This window comes from Pleurodeles waltl, chromosome 12, assembly GCF_031143425.1.
Source record: "Pleurodeles waltl isolate 20211129_DDA chromosome 12, aPleWal1.hap1.20221129, whole genome shotgun sequence".
Classification (NCBI taxonomy): Eukaryota; Metazoa; Chordata; class Amphibia; order Caudata; family Salamandridae; genus Pleurodeles; species Pleurodeles waltl.
The window spans coordinates 610687848-610709336 of NC_090451.1; the positions used below are offsets into that span (position 1 = coordinate 610687848).

General features: G+C 44.4%; 1 protein-coding gene across 3 annotated transcripts in view; it reads right to left on the minus strand.

The window, feature by feature from the left end:
- Positions 1-21489, minus strand: part of LOC138267607 (SLAM family member 9-like) — a 345225-nt gene that overhangs the window by 275925 nt on the left and 47811 nt on the right. The gene's annotated exons all lie outside the window — the stretch shown is intronic.

Sequence of the window (21489 nt, forward strand, 5' to 3'; positions counted from 1 at the left end):
AAACCAAGATCGCATTTACCTCCACTTCACTGGTTGTGGAACGGGTAACAACACCATGGCGAGATATAATAGTCAGCCCTCAGATCCTTCGACAGTTCTGTGAAATTGAGGAGTTCCCTTGGGCAGTACCGTTTTCCGAGAAGCCCAATTCATGTGGCCCACATGTTTCATCCACCCTGGCCTTCTAAAAATGTTTCTTCCCTTCACTGATCCCGCTTTGCTTTCTCCATCAGTGAACGCTATTATTCAATGACATCTTGACTACACAAATTCGATTTACCTCAAACCTCCAGGCAATATATTATGTCAATTGCAACTTGCTTAGGGTGCTGTGGCCTAAGGGCCAGATGTAGGAACAATGGAAATTACGACTTGCAATTTGCGAGTCTGTGCGACTCGCAAATTGCAAATCGCAATTTGCTATGCAGAAAGGTGTCTCAGACACCTTCTGCAACTCGCAATGGGGTCTCAAAGACCCACCTCATTAATATTAATGAGGTGGGTCGCAGTTTGCGACCCCATTGCGAGTATGGGCACTCACTGGGATGGTGGCCTGCTGGAGACAGCAGACCACCATGTCCGTGACTGCTTTTTAATAAAGCAGTTTTTTTTTTCCATGTGCAGCCCGTTTTCCTTAAAGGAAAACGAGCTGCACTTAGAAAAAAAAAACTGAAACCTTTAGTTTCGATTTTTTTCAGAGAAGGCAGTGGTCCATTGGACCACTGCCTGCTCTGAAAAAATATTTTTGTGTCCATTCACAAAGGGGAAGGGGTCCCATTGGGACCCCTTCCCGTTTGCGACTGGGTTACCATCCACTTCAAGTGGTAACTGCGATTTCATTTGCATAGCATTGCGAGTCGCAAATAGGAAGGGAACACCCCTTCCTATTTGCGAGTCGGAAATGCATTTTGCATAGCAAAGCGGCTTTTGCGCCTCGCAAACAGCGTTTTTCGCCGTTTGTGAATCGCAAAACCCTTCGTACATCTGGCCCTAAGTGCTTATCGCAAAGGTTAACAGTACTGCGATCTGTAAACTGGCTACCCATTAGATCTTAGATCACCTTTAAGATTTTAATACATGCCCATGAAACCCTCCACCTCAGATCACCCTTCTTCTGGCCAGTGCAGTTTCCTTCAGTCAACAGGCGCAACCACTCAGATCGGCAGTGCAAATATTGCGTGCCACCAGTACGACCAGAACGTCTGTGATGTACACCACCTTGAACTCTCTCCCTTTGAGTCTGAGGGCAGAAACAAGTCTACTCTCTTTTAGATGCCAGCTCAAAACATGGCTAATTAACAATTAGGTTTCTTCCACCCTTTTTCCTGGTCGCTGTAAGATTCTAAGGCCCATATTTATACTTTTTGACGCACAACTGTGCCAACGCAGTTGTGCGTCAAACATTTTACCGCCGGCTAACGCCATTCCAACGCACCATGCGGGGGCCTTATTAATGGAATGGCGTTAGCCGGCGCTGCGGACTGGTGTGCGTAAAAAAAAATGACTCGCACCAGGCAGCGCCGGCGTATGGGAAAATGGGGGTTGTGCATCAAAAAACGGTGCAAGTCCGGTCTGAGGCAAAATTCAGGCCTCAAACCCGATTTGCGCCATTTTTTTTTACGCCCAACCTCCATTGGCATGACTCCTGTTTTAGCAAAGACAGGAGTCATGCCCAATGGCCATGCCCAGGGGACTTATGTCCCCTGGGCATGGTCATTGGGCATTGTGGCATGTAGGGGGGCCCAAATCAGGCCCCCCCTATGCCACAAAAAAAACCGGAAAAAAATACTTACCCGAACTTACCTTTACTTCCCTGGGATGGGTCCCTCCATCCTTGGGTGTCCTCCTGGGGTGGGCAAGGGTGGCATGGGGTGTCCCTTCCGAGCCCACAGGTCCCTTAACGCCTGCCCTGACCCAGGCGTTAAAAAACGGCGCACATCAGGCTGTGCGCCGTTTTTTAAGGCCCACCCCCTCCTGTGCGTCAAAATGACGCCACAGTATAAATAAGGGGCACAGGCCATAAAGTCATTTTTTGGAAGGGAACGCCTACCTTGCATATAATTAACGCAAGGGTGGTTCCCCCTTCCAAAAAATGACTGTGACTCCACAGTCAGAGCACAGAACTCCGCACATAAAAAAGATAGACCTGTGTTCTTTTTTTCATGCGCAGCGGTCTTAGTCCCAACTACAGTCATTATGATGCTATTAAATTGCAGCTTTGTGAATACCGAATGTTAGACCGGTCAGTCTTGGGGTGGTCTTTTTCTGAACGTTTTGCCTACCTACCTCAATTTTTTGCTGGATTTTTTGTTGTTGTTGTCCTTATGACTCCGTGCCCTTTACCAGTGCTAAAGTGCTTGGGCTAACTCCCCTAAACATGGATCGATTTCCATATACCTAATTGGCGTATTTAATTTAATTATGAGTCCCTTGTAGAACGATATACCATATATCCAGGGACTGTAAATTAGGTGCTACTAGTGGCCCTGAAATTACTATTGTGCCCCTCACTTAGGTAGCTCTCAAAACCATGTCCCATGCATTTCCATTGCAGCCTGAATGCAGTGTTGCACTGCAATGCTGACCTAGCCTCTAAACCCACTTGCTAAGCCTTATACTCCCCTATAAGTCACCTATAAGGTAGTCCCTAGTTAACCCATGGGGAAGGGTGCTGTGTCATTAAAAAGTTGGACATGTAGTTTTAATTTTTACATGTCCTGGTAGTGAAAAATGTAATAAGCTGTATTTACCAATTGAGAGTAGGTAGATAAGTTATGTTTGGGGCCTATGAAACTGCAATGATAAACCCTCTTTAATGGTAAAGTCATTTTTTTAATTACAATTTTGAAAACGCCACTTTTAGAAAGTTGTCATTTTCCGGCTGTTAGTCCTTTTGAGCCTGTAGCCTGCTCTGGGTCACATGACTGGGGATAACTGATAGACTTTGTGAATTCCTCCCAGACAGTCACACAACAGAGGGATTAGGTTTGCCTGAATTGGCCATCTGCCGGCAGGACAAGGGGGCAGAGCTGAGCACAGCCCCATTTACAACTGAATAGCCTGAGCCTTGCCTCTACACAAAGGGCCCAACAACCCTATATTGTCACTGCAAACAGAATGAAGCCAGGAGAAGGAATTGGGAAACTCCATGCACTTCAAAGAACCTTTACAGAAGCGTCTCCCACCATCCAGAAGAAGCACACCAGAGTATAAAAATAGGACCTTCAGACCCACTCTTCAGTTCACTACTGGACTTGCTGAAGGTCTCTTAGAGGACTGTCTGCTGCTGTGGCCTGCTGTACTCTCTGCAAAACTGCTGCTGTACCTGGAAGGACTGCTTTGCTGCCTGAAGCCTGCCTTGAACCCTCAGATTCCAGCCCTGCTGTTGAGCCCTGCATTTCTGCACCCAGGACAACCAGAAGTGACTTCAATGGCTAGTTTGCTGGCCTCCTTTTCAGAGTCACAAGGACATAACAGGCTCCCACCATCTTAAACCCAAACCTAAACCCAGCCTGAGTGAGTCCTGAATCCCTAAGAGGGGTCCCATTAGTCCTGGACCCTTGGTCGTGGTGCTATAGGTGCCCACATTGGCCATAAAGTGCTCTGAGAAACAGGAGGAGACCTTGACCAACCTGCTCGCCTATGCGTTCAAGGTGCATTGCTGGTCAGAGTGACTTTGTGGCTTCTCCTGCTACGTACATCTTTGCAACAGGAAATCAGTTTCAGCAGTCCTTCGCCAAACTGTCTTTGGCTACGGACATCTGCTTCACCGCACTGGAGTTTTCGACTTCCATTTCGGCGACTAAGTCTGAACATAGAAATCTTCACCGGGGCTTTGACCCAAGGCCATTTGACTATGACATTTCCTACTTGGACATCTTCTTCAGCTTTGTGCCACTGAACTATACCTTCTTAGCCATTTTTCTGCAGAAATGTTTCTACGTCTGAAGGTAAGCGATGACCAGGCCAAATCCACTTCTTGTATCTGAACCGAGCTCCTTTGTGGTCGACCTTAACCTTAACTTTCGACTTTGACACAGTCTTGTGCGACTAGATGTCGGTAGACGGTTGCGCTTTGATCTTTTAAGAACTATTTTTAACCTTAAATTTTAAAACTCATAACTCTGGTTCTACTGATTGGATTTTTGGTGTTTTGGTGTCAAATAATTTATTAAAATGCACTCTTTTTTCCTAAATTGATTTGGGGCTTTTATTGTGTGTTCATTTTATTACTGTCTGTGTGCATAAAAACTTTACACATTGCCTCCAAGTTAAGCTTGACTGCTGTTTGTGCTACGGGATAAGCACAGGTTAATATAGTGATTTTTTATGGTTCACCTAACAAGGGATTGTTGCTGTTGCATGACTAGCACTCAAATCGTAGTCAAGCAACTAAAAAATCTCACGCCAACAGAGTAAACTTAGACAAACATGTACGTTTACCTTTACCAGTGTAAGCATCTGTCTTCACCACATGATAGCCAAATGTTATACTACCAATGTCTTTATTTAACCTATTGGCTTGTCATATGAGTTCAGGGTTTATTCACCCTAATTGCTTGTAATAGGGTTTAGAGTAATCCTTGTCTAGTTTGTTTTTTTCCAGTCAAAATAGTCTGACAAAGTGCCATTTAGTTGAACTCTAGCTTGAGGATGTGTATAGAAAGCCATGACCATTCTAACCAAGTCTTTTCCAAGGTTAAATGTATGCCTAACCGCTTTCAAAAATGGCCAGGCTATTTTGTCAAAACCCTCATCATTATCAAGAGCACAGCAACCTCAAGGGAATTTAACAGAGGAAAGTTCTCAATGACATGACAGAAAAGTCTGGAAATATTGCTTAATTATGTATTTTTGACAAAACCTACTTGAGTGGGATTAATTGATTTAGGACTCAAATGTTCCAATCAAGGACTAGGACTTTGGCATACATGTTACACTCTATACTGATAAAGAAAATAGTTTTATATTTTTTTGGGAGAGAAAAATCTTTCCCTTTCTTTGAGGTACCCACTATCACTGTTTCAGCCGGGGATCCCAGTAATTTCCCCAGTAGAGGAAAAGGACTGATATAGGTGCATCAATGGGGAATCTAATAGAGTCCAGATCAACTCAAAAAATGAAGTCATATTTCCATCAGGTCCTGGAACTTTGTTAGATTTCAAGCTGCTTGATTACTGTCCAGACTTCTTCTGGAGAAATAGGTGTGTTCAGTGAAAGCTATTCTCCTCAGTAATGGTAGGCAGATCTAGTTTGTCAAGGAAGTCTTTGCATCTCACTATTGGTTGCTATGGTTTAGGTAAGTCTAGAATTGTTTAAAAGTTTCAGCTATCTAGTCAAGATTAATTTGGGTCCTGCCACTTGAGTCTTTAATACTAGTGATCAAGGACTAATGCTTTTCTTTTTTTGATTCCAGACACCTGCTTTTGCACTGAGTTCTCGATTATATTAATACTTGTTTTGTTTAAATTAGTTAGTAATGAATTGTCAGAAGTGGAATACCTGTGCTGGAGTTGAAGAAGTTTGATTTCTTTCTCTAATTGGTTTGAAAATGTATTGGACAGTTTCTTTATAAATGATCTGATGCTAATAACAGATATGCTAATAGTAGCTTTTAATGCTTACCACCTGGTGAGGAGAGAGGTATCCCTGTCTGAATTTGAATCAAGAAATTAATGGATGTCAACACATATTTTGTCACTATGGGCCACATGTACGTACATTTTGCGACTCGCAAATCGTTTGCTGCGCTTTTTGGGACAGTGCAAAACGCGAAATGGTATGTACAATTGCCATTTCGGAGTCCCAATTAGCGATGCAACCAATTACTGAATCGCAAACATTTGTGACTCTAGTTTGTGACTCGCAATTAAGAAATCACAATTTGTGAGTCGCAAACTGAATGTACAAGGCAGTCCCAATTGCGAATAGTCGCAAATAGCCCATTTTGCACACCCAGATTAGCAATGATTCCAAACAGGTGGTAACCAGAACCAAAGTATAAAAGCAGACCCAGAAGGCATCTGGGTTTTTCAAAATAGCTGCACTCTACATGATTGCATGGGGGAGGCGAGTCCAGGCTGCCCAGCAGAGGAGGAGGAGGCGGAGACAGAAGAGGATATTCAGAACCAGGCAGACCATATTTCAACAGACTGAGGAGGAAATATATGACAAATACAGACTGAGCAGCTCAGTCATTTTAGAGATTATTGAACATCTGAAACCTGAGCTAGAACGTCAAACCTTGCGCAGCTGCTCCATCCCCACACATGTGCAAGTGCTGTGCTCACTGCACCTCTCGGCCTCGGGTAGCTACCAGGGGGTGATTGCAATTGTTGGTGGGGTGTCCCAAAGTGCCCTGTCACAATTCTTTAGATGGTTCTTAGATGCCATACTCGCACACATGTCCAGCTACATATACCTTCCCAGGAATGAGGAGGATATATACAACACCAAATTGGACTCCTACAGAAACGCAAACTTTCCCCATGTAATAGGGTGTGTGTATGGGACACATATAACCATATGTCCTCCTGCAAATCTGGAAGATGGGTTCCGCAATAGAAAATGTACTCACTCACTCAACATCCAGGCGGTATGTGATGCCCATAATGTCATAACTGATATAGTGGCAAAATTTCCAGGGAGCGTACATGATGCATACATATTCAGGCACAGTGGGATACACCATCGCCTAGAACAGGGCGAGTTTGGTGAAGGATATTTATTAGGTACTGTCTAGTACACACCAATGTCAGAAATACATTTCAATGCATAACCATGTGAAGCTATGATTATATATGCTGTTTTTTTACACAGGTGAGAGTGCATATGCTCTGAGGCCATGGATACTCACCCCATATCTAACACCTGCCAATCAGAATGAGAGGCGCTACAACACTGGACATCAGCGAACCAGAACCGTCATTGAGAGGACTTTTGGCATGTTGAAGTCACGTTTTAGATGCCTGCACAAAAGTGGAGGTGCACTCCAGTATGCCCCAGAGATTGCAGGAAATATTGTGGCACCATGTGCCGTCCTACACAGTATAGCAACCAAACGTGGGCTACATCTCACCCTAGATGACACAGATTCTGAGGATGAGGAGCAGGAGCCACCACAACGACAGCCTGTGGATGGTAGCATTGCAATGGAGGGCAGACAGAGACAGGATCACATAGCAACTCATTACTTTGGCAGGTAAGTGGCAACCGTTACAGCACTCACAGATGTAAGACACACATAGCCAGATTGTGCAAAACAAAACTTTCCTTTAATGTCAAGAGTGTATTATGGAAATGGGGGCGTATAGCTAGCAGTAAAGAAGTATAATGTAACGAAGTCTTACACATTATTTTCATGTGCCTTAGGCTAAACCCACGGAGACAACATCACACCTTCCTACGGCTACGTCCACCATGGCCTGTGCCTGGTTGGTCCACTGCTGTCTGGCGGGCACTGCTACTATGCAGGATGCAGGCGTCTCAGGCAGAAACACTGCTTACGCTTGATATGTCCTCACTGTCCTGAGGGGTGTCACCAATACCTCTTGCTGCCTGAATGAGGTAAACTGCAGCAGTAATGCGCCCTAGTCTCCTTGCCACATCTCCAGCAAAATGGCCTAGTTCTACCTGGAGCATGACAGTGCGCCTTGACAGGCAGGTAGTTGTGGTGGCTAGGCGGCTAATGGACATACTGAGCTGGTCCCAACATGCAGCTGTGTTGCGCTTTCTGCGCCTTGCATGGGCCTGATCCGCAACCATTTCCCTACACAGGTCATTGATGGCGGTGGTGAGGTTGACCATGTTGGTGTTCATGGTGGATAATTGGTTCTCAACATTTCCAAATCCCTGTGTGAGGGTTTGTTGCATTCGGTGCAGGTTCTGGTTCATCATCCGCATGTGTTTGTTCTGCAGGTGGTGACTGCTCAGTAGGGATGCCTCCAGTCCAATGAATTGTTCTGCTGTGACATCCTCCTCACCTGCATCATGTGTTAGACGACGCCTTCTACGCCCAGACCCAGCTGTTCGCAGTGGCCGACTCTGACCCCTCTGTTGCCCCGGTGTCAGGTTTCCTGCCTCATTGTCCACATCGGTCTCCTCTGTGGTCTCACATGCATGGTGGACAATCGGTGTGGCACAGCACTTCCCTGTGGAAATGCTGACTGCCTCACCTGCTGTCATGGGGGCATCATCATCTCCCTCTACACTAGGGTCATAGGTGGATACTTGAGGAAGACCTGTGGGACACAGGGAATACACTGTCAGTGCCTCTCAGATGGGTGGTTTATCAAAATAAATATTCCTAAAAAGTAAGACTACTGTAATACATTACCCATAATGCACTGACCTTGAGGTTGGCATATAGGCATGGAAAACATTTGGATAATGCATGCTTTTGTGGACTGTGGTTGTGTGCATGGTGTCTTGAATAGTGTGATTAAGTTAGATTTGCTACATACTTTTGGAGGTTCCAGGGGCTGACTGTCCAGGTCCCCAATTCCTACAACAGCCTCTGGCTCCAGAGTAGTCTCCACCATGCGCTCTATTGCTGTGAGTGGTGGTACTGTGGATGGTCCCCCACCTGTTCCATGTGCGTCCTCCAACCGCTCTGCAACCCTTTCTTTGGTTCTGGACCTGCATCCATACCTTCTTTTGCGCACCTCCTTGATGTGGCATTTATCCTGCTTTGTATGTCCAGCCAAATCTTCTTTTTTTCGTGAGTCAGGGACACTCATTACTGCCTTCCCAAACAGGACCTCATGGTGTAGGCAGCACTCCTCAGTGAGGACCTCCAACTCTTTATCAGAGAATTGAAGCTTTCTCTTCCTGCCTGCCGTTTTTGCCTCCTTAATTTGACTTGATATGGGTGCAGTTGCTCCTCTCAGCTGGGTGTGCCTCTGCTGTATGTGCTGGCTAGACTCCTCCCACTTCCATGGGGGTACATCCTGGTTCTGAGGTCATCATCTAGCACCAGGAACTGTTTTTTCTCTTTTCTGTTGCACCCATTCGCTAATTGCGACACAGTTGCAATTTGCGATTCTGATGCACATCCATGTGCAATTTAGGAAATTGCAATTTGCGATGCGACTCGGCACCGAATCGCAAAATTGATTTGCGATTTGTTTTTTCTTACATCCCGGTTTGTGAGTAGGAAATAGCGATTCGCATTGAGTCGCTATTTCCGACTCGCAGATTGTTTGCTTCGTACATGTGGCCCTTTGTTCTTTAACATTCATAGTTTCATCATTCAGCCTAAAAAGGTTGTGCTCATTAAGGAGAGCACCCCATATGACACATAAGGACACAAAAGTGATCAGAGATGTGTCTGGGTTAATTGATAGTTATACTGAGATATTGTGTATGTACCTGAGATCAGTAAATAGTCTATTCTAGAATACGAAAAGGTGGAGGGGGAGAAAATTTAAAAATTCTTGTGTTTCTGCATGTCACTGAGACTCCAGACATCTTTTAGATTAAACCTTGAACATATATTATTCATGAATTCATGTGCTTAGAGGTCAATGTTTACATCTTAAGGCTCTATCAAGAGTACAGTCTGTGGGTAGGTTGAAGTCTTCCCCAAACAGACTCAATATATTATGAAGTATGAAAGTCATATTAGTAAACAAATCCCTCCAAGAGTCTTGGTGGTCCCCATTTAGTGCATACCTTTTAATAAAGTAGACTGTGTTACCTTCTTTACACATTTTAGAGAGTATGCATCTACCATCACCACCTAACATGTTGGATGTGATAGAGACAGTAGCTTTCTTGGCAACTATGGTTAGGGCACTATTTTTCTTTCCAATCACTGGAGAGCTAGCTACATCACTTATCAACAGAAGAATGTAGGTTCTTTATCTTGAATTTTACTTTCTTGGAGTAAAGTAAAGTCATCTTTCATATTGTAGAGATAATTATTGATTTTGCGTCTTTAAATTGGGTGGGTAAGACCTTTCGTGTTTAATGAAAGAATGGTGAGATTATTTTTAAACTGAGCCATATTTTGAAACAGTGGATAATAATATTCAAATACATCTACCTGAGAGTCTAAAAAAAAGAGTTGTCACTTAGAAGTTGAAATGAGATGCAGTATTTTAGAGAGTAGTTATATGACTCTATACATAGAGACTATTATCACCCGGAAGCTGAACAAGAGAGGAATAGTAGAAAATGTAAGAGAGAAAAAGTGACTAAGAAACAAAACAGAGTCATATTTCCTGAACATCAAGGTTCAAACAAAGTCAAAATCGCTAGACAAAAAAGATAGCTCAGGAATCATTCAAGGAAACATGAAACATTGACGGACCCGCACAAGTGAGTTCTACATTTCTGGCTCTGAGTCTTGGTTACAGAGCAGAAAAAACTGTCTTTCATACTGTCCACCATAGATTTCAAGTCGCCCTGGAATATATATATTGTATTTCCTTTCCAGAGTAAGTGGTAGTTTTTCCTCATATAATTCATGTATGCTGGAATCTGAGGGGCTTACATACTGTTGGCCTCAGGTATTTCCAATTCAAAATTGGTCTTGTCGGAATCCTATGGGCTCTTTCCATTTCAAAGACCTTTTTAAAGGGTAGGCCAGTCATTTGGGCAATCCAGGATTCCCTAAAAGTGTTACAAGCATTGAGGTGCTGACTTTCTGAGCCTTCTAGTAGTCCAAAAAATACATAGATTGCTCTTCCTACGTCAATCCTCCAAGTCTAATATGTATTTTTGTGGTGAGAATGACTTATCGAGTAGATGGTGAGCTGAATTAATTGTGATATCTGGTTGCATTGCATCCACACTGGTTTTACTCAATTTGACTAGGTTATGAAGTTCCTCAAATGTTTTAAATATTGTTTCCATGGTGTTTGTGGGGTCAGTTCTAGGTTTGACTAGGGAGCCCTTGATTGGTGCTCCTGCTTTCATTCTCTTCATACCCAGCTTCCATTCTTTTTGTTACTTCTCTGCCACTATGAAAATTAAGATGTTCTCTTAGCAGAAATAATTGTATTCCAAAATAATCACTGAACCACCGTAGAGAAACAATGAGAACACCTGAAGAACATTATTAGGATGAGGATGAGGTACAGACAGTTGGCCAAGTCAGGGCAGAATGTGGCATATATATTGAATTCAGTGAAGAAGCACCCAAAAGGAGGTCTTCAAAACCAATGAGGGAAGAGATTTTGGTTTGGCGTGAATTTATAGCCCAAACAATACTAAAGTAGCCTAGTTCCCATGACAAATAGAAGATTGGGCTATACTGAGGAAATCAGTTGGAAACCATATTTATTGAGCAGAAAAGCTGCCCAAGCATTGAAACATGACCAAAGCAGTGATTAGAGTACACTAATGAAAGTGAGGCAGCACTATTCTATAATCATAGACACCAGTTCTATTTTGATAGGATCATGTAGCCCAAAAAACCAAAGATAGCCAAATATCGATCACAAAAGTCTCCTAATGTAGCAACCAGGCCAAAAAAAAACATAGTTTTCTCACTTTGTTGCCTTGGCATCCAGGATAGAGTAGGATGTGACGCATATCTCTGTGGATTGAGGTGAGTCAGAATGGACAAGAGACAATGGAGTTTCAATTCAGCACTTATGAGTTCCCTCTGAAGCCCGCATTCAAAAGGACATCCTCCCCTTGCTGGTTTCTTTAATTTGGTCGTATGAGAACAGTGCCAGGTTGCAGGATGTTGCCAAAATCCCCTGTTGGAGCGAGCTGCCGATTCAAGACCATTTTGATCAGCAAGTTTGGCATACCCCAATTGTTAATAATTTCTAAACACATATTACGATTCAGAAAAACCTCTCTTCCAGAACACAAAATGGGATTAGCACATATGTAAAAGAGGTTGTGTGTTAGAAAACCCTGCATTTTACCAAATCAGAGGGTTTGTGACAGTAAAATTGCTTTTTTAAATCTGGCCGTAAGTTCCAGCTCCTGCCTTTGGTTCTTTATTAGTTCCAATGCTTAGCCCTCATCTTACTGACTCCCTTCTATTTATTGTCCCACTCAATCAGTGGGCTCTGTTGTTAACTGCCAACTCCTAGCAGTCCACAAAGGAACCTGTGCTTCTTCTCTGTTCTGCTTACTTGGCCCTCTACATTTAATCACCCTGTTTGCAAATCTCAGGCCCACACTTGCTCTCTCAGTGTTGAAGACATCTCTTGAATCTCTTCTCCTCCAGCTTGAAACCTGTAAGATCTGTCTCAGAACCCCTCCCTTTCAAAAAAGTATGTCCTGAAATGCACCGTATGCCACTGATGCAGATATCTCTGTATGGTAAAGTGTAGGGAAAAGTGTAAAAGTTTAAGAAAACTGGTAAAATATTTGATGTAAATTATTGATGTTAAATATTTCTATATGTATTTGTAGAACAATATAAGATATTACAGCATGAACAACTTAATTTCAAATTCAAGTGTAAAAATCTTGATATAAAAAGTTAAATAATTTTTTTTTCGAAGCTTAAATTCCAAAAAACCCTAAAGAAATAAAAATATATTTTTGTTATATATTAACAATTATTAAAAGTGATGTATAGAATTAGTTAACAGTAATTTATTTTCATGTTATGAAAAGTTACATTAAATGTTTAATTTAAATATAATTTATTTAAACAAGTTAAATTGATATAAAATATATATTTTTTTTTTACAGTTAAATAAATGTAATTTATTTATATTTTTAAATGGTCTAATTAACTTAATTTACTATTGATTTCAAGGGACTTTCATTTTAAATCACTACCTCCTTTACGTTCTATGGGAGGGTGTTCCAGTATCAGTGTGGTGCTAGACTCACTCTAGATGTTAGAGTGCTTTATTTTATTAATAAAGTTTTACTGAAGTTTAGCAGAATGGAAAGAAAAGCTTACTTACAGAATCACTTATTTAAGAGAGCTTGTCATAGACTATCACCAAAAAACAGTTATTGCTCTGGTAAACAGTGATGAAAATAACAACCGATGGTCCATAGCCAGACCCAGCAAACTAATACCATTACCCCTCCATCCCCTTCCCCTGTTGTCATGCTACATTCCAGTAACTGACACAAGATAGGTTCGGAACAAATGGTCTGTGGTGTAGCCATCAGTGGTTCAGGGTTGTCTCCAGGGTATAATTAGTACATCAAGCCACTGCATTCCTGGAGCTGGGCACTCCCTGCGGTTCCTTTAATACGACAACATAGCAGACCAAGCACACGTCATTCTCCAGCATATCATCCCTACAAACCTGCTTCATTTCCACTTTTTTGCGACTGCGCATACAGAAACGTCTTATAACCATGCTTGTAAACATGAGGGTGATCAGGCTGAATCACTTAATTGCTTTACATCCCTTTGCCAGCACCAGACCAAGGAGGACAAACCTCCTACTCATTTTTTTTCTGTGCAGGAGAGGGAAGCAGGCCAAGCACCACCTGACAGATCTCATGCGGCACCGCCCATACCGAGGCCCTATTTAGGATTTACAGTATTTCCTGCCAATATGGGGCTGGGATGGGCAAGATCAAGCTATATGTGTTAGGTCCGCTGCCGGGGCCCCTCATTGCACGCAGCAGGCAGCTCGAGTGATGCATATAGCATGCAAAGTTTTTGGAGTAAGGTATGTTTGGTGTGTATATTTATATTGCAGCAGCTTGAATTGTGCATTGGAACTGACTGTCTGCACTCCTTCATGAACGTTTACCTAATCTTTAGTTGTTAGGGGTTCCCCCAATATCTCCTCCCACTTGGTTTGTATGGCAAGAATCAGAGGCAGTAGATCATCACGTAGCACTATGTAGATGTGGGAGATCATCCTGGGGCCATTGCCTATATCTAGTAGGGTAGTGGAGTGGGGCGGTGAATTGGGAAAGGTCGGTCACACTGCACGAGCTGTGGACGAACTCTTAATATATTGAAGGTATTGTCCTGTACCCAATAAAAAGGATTCTATGTTTTTTTCCCTTGTAATGAAATGCCCCCCAGTGCAGAGGTCCCCCATAGTGTCACAACCTCAGTCCCTCCATCTGTGCACAAACATGGAATCAGCAATCTTTAGGAAGGGTTCCACAATCTACAACAGCATGTCTGGGGCATATGGTCTGAACCAAATTACTCTTCGAACCACTCCCTCCCAATTATCAGCAATGAATTGAATAATATAAAGAAATGTGGAAAAGACTGGTGATCCACTCATTAGCAGGGCCGGTAGGGATCATCGATCATGGTGTAACTTAGGAGTCATTTTTCCCAGTTGTCCTCTGGGTCTAGCCAGTGGAACATGTGTTGCAAGTGGGTAACCATGTAGTAGAGTTCAAGGTGCTGCACCTCGAGACCCCCCGGGTCCCAGGTCCTCTTCAGTTTGCCAAATCTGACACACCTATGTTTATGCCCATAAAGTAGGTCTACTATAAGTCTATCCAAGGTGTGAAAGTAATGCCTGGGGATCGCCCATAGGGTGCTCTTGCGTGTATAGAGGCAATGGAGTGATATGATCATTTTTGCAATAGCTATCCTGTCCATGAGGGACAGAGGTAGATCCATCCAAAATCAGATTGATGCACAGAGCCCTTCCTCCATCCTCCGAATATTGAGGGCCAGATATGTTGGGGCCGTGTGTTTCAATTGGACACACAAATATCTTACATCGACTGTAGTCCAGGGGAACTTAGGAAGTGTCTCGACCAGGACCCCCACCAGTGTCCCCAATTGGAATAACTGGGAGGGCTCCAAGATCAGCCCTCCTGAATGAACCCTGGCACAAGGGCCAGAATAAAGAAGACAACCACATTGTATATATCTGGGGCCCAACTCCATTTTTTGCAATATATGCCATAGATAGGTCCAGTTTATGGAATCAAATGCCTGTTCAATGTCCAATAATGCAAGAGTGTATGCATCTTCTTGGGGTTGTGGGGCATGGTATACATGAGACAAGCATCGCAGATTATGAAGGATGTTAAGTTTTGGGATGAATCCCAATTGGTCCGTGTGTATTAACCCTGGTAGCTAAAGCAGTATAAGAGTGCTGCCAGCTCACTGCTAAGAAGTTTCAGGTCTATGTTTAGGAGAGGTATTGGTTTACATGCTGAGGTGACCATCAGGTCCCTGTGCGGTTTTGGCACCAATTTGATTAATGCCTCACGCATTGTGTGGGTGAATACGTGATAGAACTCCACGGACAGACCATCACTGTCTGGTGTTTTTGCAGGTTTGAGGTGTCAGATCTCAGCAAGTATCTCCTACCAGGTGAGTTGGCTGTCTAAGGTCTCCCTGGCTTCTAGGTTGAGGGTTGGGAGCGATATATCTGCTAGAAATTCCTGGAGTCTATCTAATGGGTGGTTTAGCCGTTCACTATATGCATTACCTATATGGGCATATAATACCATATTAATGGCCTTCTGTGTACAGACCAGGATGACTGTGTCATTATATGAAGTGATCGTGCTGTCAGACCGTGGCGGGCTTCCGTAAACTAATAACTGCTGCGCTCGGCTCGTTGCGAGCGGGAGATGAAACCAGCGACTGAAATTGACAGTAAGATTGACTCTCTATCATTCAGAATGGATAGGATGACTGAAAGGCTGGACAAACATGCAGAGCGCTTAGACCAGTCGGAGAGACGCATTTCAGACATAGAGGATAGCCAGTCAAACATGATCTCCACCCAGACAAACGTGAGTAAGACGATGGTGGCTTTGCAGACGAAAGTAGAAGATTTAGAAGCTGGATCACGCAGAAATAACCTCCGCTTAGTGGGCATTGCAGAGTCCACAGATATTGACAACATGGAAGCATACGTAGAACGTCTACTTGCTAAGCTGCTGGGACGCAACACGTTTTCTAATATATTTGTGGTCGAGAGGGCACACCGTTCGCTGGCGACCTGGCCACTCCCGGGGGCCCCACCGAGGCCCATAATAGCCAAACTGCTGAACTACAGAGACCGAGATGTGGCATTGCGGCAAGCAAGAGAACTCAAAACACTTCAACATGAAGTAATGACAATCTCGATCTAGCCAGACTTTACACAACAAGTGCAAGAGGCAAGAAGACAATTCCTCAAAGGGAAACGACTGTTGCGGATCTACAACTGGAATACCGCATGTTATATCCGGCCAAACTACGCGTGATGGTGGATGGGAAGCCGCTCCTCTTCACAGACCATAAACTATTCACCGAATTCCTAAAGTGACGTATGGCCGGGGGTGTGGGGGTGGAGTGAGAAATTGAGACTGTTGTGACCAGAATACTCAGACCACAGTTTGAGGATGCGAGACAGAGCCTGCGATGGCTGAGGGAGGGACTCATGAGGATGACAATGCCACAGAAACAACTAACGCAAAAAGAACAAGTGATGGACGGAATGCTGAACAATGTCAAACATTCACCCCCAGTACAGAGATCTGGACCTAAATCCCTTGTTTCTTTGCCACCCATGCCATCCCAGTTTGACCCAGCTATATGCAAATCAGTCTTGACCCTGTTCCCCATGGGGACAGTCCAGCCTGAACTGCCAAGCCAGGAACTCCTTGAACTGGAAACAAGCATCCTAGGACTGGTTTCAGTGTATCACCCTTCATCAGCCAGGATAGCTTGATTCCAGTGACATGGGGAGCACAGGACCCACGTCTGGGCATACCCTTCCCACTTGGGGCAACAAATGCAAAAAGAACAAGTGATGGATGGAATGTTGAACAATGTCAAAGATTCACATCCCAGTACAGAGATCTGGACCTAAATCCATCGTTTTTTTGCCACCCATGCCATTCCAGTTTGGACCCAGCTATATGCAAATCAGTCTTGACCCTGTTTCCCATGGGAATAGTCTAGCCCGAACTGCCAAGCCAGGTCCTCTCTGGACTGGAAACAAGCATCCTAGGATAGGTTTCAGGGTATCACCCTTCATCAGCCCGGCTAGCTTGATTCCAGTGGCATGGGGAAACAACTAACAGCATGCTGTGGACAGTCTGGCCTGCACATTAAACTCTGGCAGTTGAAAAGAGAAGCTAGATAAAAATGTGTTGGTGGGGGTGCTGCAGAATAGGACATGCAGAGACAAGATACTAGGCCAAATAGATAAGGCAGGTGGCCGGCTCAAGGCGGAAGGTAGGACCAGCCGGACAACATCCATCCTAGTGTGTGGAGCACTTACCGAATCGAGGGGAAGTTACCTGCTCAATGGGCGGGTGGAGGAGATACACAATTGAGGACGGGTGAATTGGGGTAATGCCTGCCGTGGGTGGGGGGGACTTACCAGGGGTTACTAGTTGGGATTGTTGTATTAGTAGAGCAATTGCAGACTCTCACACAACACAAGGCAGATACAATAGCATATACACCAAGTGGCGAATGACAGATTATCATTCAAAACCAGACATCGGTAAGGGTTTAGAAACTGTGAGAATGATAACATGGAATATTCGAGGTATAAACGATGCCAGAAAAGGGAGGAAGGTGGTGGCCTACCTTCAGAGGCATAACGTGGACCTAGCAGTATTGCAGGAAACACACCTGATGCCAGATAGCGCCATGCTTACCCCCAGGAGAATGCAGGGACAGATTCTAGCAGCAGGGTTTACGTCCCATTCTAGGGGGTACTGATATGGACAGCAAAACATTCTGGATTCAGTCTCCAGGGGCTCTCAAAGGACCCCAATGGCAGGTATATAGTGGCACTCTGCAGCAAAGGGGACCTCATGTTCCTCATGATTTGGATTTATGGCCCCAACTTTGATAACCCCCAATTTTATTCTGACCTAGCTACCAGGGTGGCTACCTGGGCAGCCCTTCTAAAGATATAGGGAGGTGATTTCAATTGCACCTTAGACCCTCTACACAACAGGTCGGGGAACCCATAGAAAACCGTCCTCTGCAGCCAAGGCGGTAAACAGAATAGCGAGAGAGATGGGGCTTGTGGATATATGGCGACATAGACACCCCACTGGGGGGGTTCACCCACTACTCGAGAGTACATGATTTACATACACAAATTTACCTCTGGTTGGCCTCTAGGAACATCACCAACCGCACACATGTGATAGACCCCTGGACCAGAACATACTCGGATCATGCACCAGTCCCAATAGAGATAGCTGTGGGCCCCCCAAAAAAAGAAATCCCCCCGTTCACATGGAGGTTTCGCCCATATTCGCTTTTAGACTCGGCATTTCGCAATGACTTAGCTACTGTAATAAAATAATTTTTTCAGGTAAATGTCGGCTCCGTAGACACTATGTGCACGGTATGGGAAACATTCAAAATGTACACCCGAGGGATTACCATAGAAAAACATGCAGGGATACTGAAATCAATTCATGGGTGTTTGGCCCATTTGGAGAAAGAAATTGCGCAGCTAGAGGAGGAACACTTGCTCACAGCCGACAGACACCTCCTGAGCTATATACATGACAAGGTAGTAGAATTTCAAGAAACAGCACTCACAGAAGTACAACACATTGGAAAATATGCGACGGTCCGTATCTACGGGGAGGGAGAAAGACCAGGTGCGGTACTAGTGGGCATAGGACGCCCCAGCAGAGGGAAAGCCACAATTATAGCAATACAGGATGAGGACGGTAGCATGATCACAGATCAGGAGCAAATAGGTTCCGAGAGTGTTCTGCGGCCCTCTACACATCTAAACTTGCCCCAAGCCCTGATGCCACATTGGATTACCTGATGCACGTTGAAATGGCATGGTTGTCGGATGCAGATAAGGAGTCCCTTATGGCGCCTCTGACCACTGCGGAGCTGCGCAGGGCCCTCACGGGTATGGCAGAAGTGAAGGCCCCAGGGCCAGATGAGATAACAGTAAATTTCTATAAAGTCTTCCAGGATCTATTACTCCCACACCTGAAGGCAGTGTATGAGGAGATGGCGGGAGCCGGGGTGATGCCGCCCTCAATGCGAGAGGCAATGCTCATTGCGTTACTGAAACCTGGCAAATCTCTATTGCAATGCTCATCCTATAGGCCATTATCATTAAATAATGTTGATCCCAAAATCTACGTTAAAATTCAGGTGGACCGGTTGGCCACACTTATGCCCAAATTAATTAAATCAGAGAAATCTGGGTTTATCCCAGGCCGCAATCTCACAGCAAATCCCTGCACTGTGTATGGCGGCATGCAGAACTTGAACAACTGAGATGAGAGCTGTGGCGGTCTTCCTTGACACAGAGAAGGCCTTCGATTCTGTAGAGTGGCACTTTTTGATGGCGGTCCTCAAGCATTTGGGTATGGGAGACGTCTTCTCACAATTAGTGCACGTCTTATACAAAAAGCCATCGGCTAGGATCAGGATAAATGGCTCAGTATCGGATCCACTACACATTACAAGGGGTACAAGACAGGGGTGTCCGTTGTCACCCCTGCTGTACGCTATTGAAGCAGAACCACTCGCTTGTGCATTACAGGCGTACCATGGACATCGTGGCCTCAGATTCCAGAGATACAACTTAGTGATCTCCACATATGCCGATGATACATTCCTATATATCCAAGACCCGAATCGCAATCTAGCACTGATATTACGAGACATTATAAAGTATGATGCCCTCTCTGGTCTGCGAATCAACTGAGACAAATCCATTGTGTTCCCCCTGAAGCCAGCCACGACTCCCATAGACATGGACTTTCCCCTTAAGTGGGAAACAGGATCAGTCAGATATTTAGGAATCCAAATCCACACTGACCCCAATGTAGTAATGACGGATAACTATGATGCAGCAATTAAAACGCTGAGGAAAGATGTAGAGAGATGGATCAGATTGCTGCTCTCGTTGTTGGGACGAAAGCCCTCATGAAGATGGTGGTGCTCCCGAGATTTCTATTCCTCTTCCAAAATATTCCTATGCTATTGCCGAGGGCAGTCTTTGCAACCGTGCTCATAAGACTGGCCTGGGCGGGGAAACAGCAGAGAGTGCAGTGGCGGGTGTTTACCCTGCCATATGAGTTGGGTGGACTGAATGCATCTGATCTAGAGATGTATCATAAGGTAACCCACGCCATGTTTGCTCACACCTAGATACATGGCTCTCAGGAATTGCCATATCTAAAAATAGAACGTGAGATGGCTGCCCCACACTTCTTGCCCAACAAGATATTTCAACCCCCATCCAACTGGTACGGGGCGTTTGCTTCCCTAAACACTACAGTACATGCCTGGCATGGTCTGATGACCAGAAAGGGGCTCTCTTTGTTGTACTTCCCTTGCGCACCCCTGGAGTGGTGTGCGTGGTATGCATTGGATGGTGACAGAAAAGCAGTGGAGGCAATGCACAAATTAAATATTACGAAGATGGGAGATTTTTTTCATGAGGGCGGTATGCACATCTGGACAATGATAACAGAGCAGGTGCGGGCTCCGACCCTACTTATGCAATATCATTATTACAGAGCCAGACATAAAATGGTTGCTATTTCAGGTGAGGAGCTGCAGGAACCACCAGACATGAATTCTCTCTCTATGATTATTACGGATTCGCAACCCAGTCAGTTAGTGTCTAGACTTTATACGATATTGCTGCTCAATGACACGTAGGATCTCCCTAAATGGCAGGCATCATTTCATACACTTCAAATACATAAACAGGGTATACTATACACCCCTTAAACTTTATAAAGACGGATTACGTAAGGAGGCTGCATGCCCTAGATGTGGTGAAGACAGGTGCGTTTCTTGCATATGGCATGGACCTGTAGGGGCATACAACATTTCTGGGGTAAAATATTTGCAGAGTTAGAAACTATAGGAGGACAGCAACTGGCACGTACACCCATCCTGGCGCTGCTGAATTACGATAGGGAGGTGCAGAAAGCGGATCAATGCTTGATATATATGGGGATATTGCTGGCAAAGCGTAGGATAGCCATGAGATGGGATCAAGGGCCACTACCGACGGTAAAGGAATGGCACACTGATATGCTATACTGCAACACACAAACAGATACATATAATGAGCTAATACCTCCAATCAGCAGACCTAAACAATACTGGGGAGCTTGTAACAAATACCTAATTGGTAAGGAATCAGGGGAACCCGAGGGAGGCGGAATGCAGGATACAGATTGAGATAGCTCCACTGGATACGCTGTGGGTTTCTAAAGGGCTCTGGGTGTCATAGGATGAAGGAGACATGAAATGTATTGAAGGTGGAGAGCTCAGGAGGATAGTGGGGGAGACCTAATGGTATCATACTGCTTCTGTCTAAACTCACTGATGTAATAAGAGACGGTACAGGTTGGATAATACTTGATCACTGGATACACACTAAAATTGTAATGTGTGACGCGTAATTGCATCTTGTTTAAGAGTTACAACATAAAAGCATAAATAAAGATACAAAAAAATAGATCTGGGTAATCGACATTTGGAGCATACACACTTACAAAGCATATCTCACGCCATCCAGGGTCCCATGCCAGATGACGTAGTGGCCCTCGGGGTCAACGAGTTGACTCTTGTGGCAGAACGGGACATCTAGAGCCACCCATAAG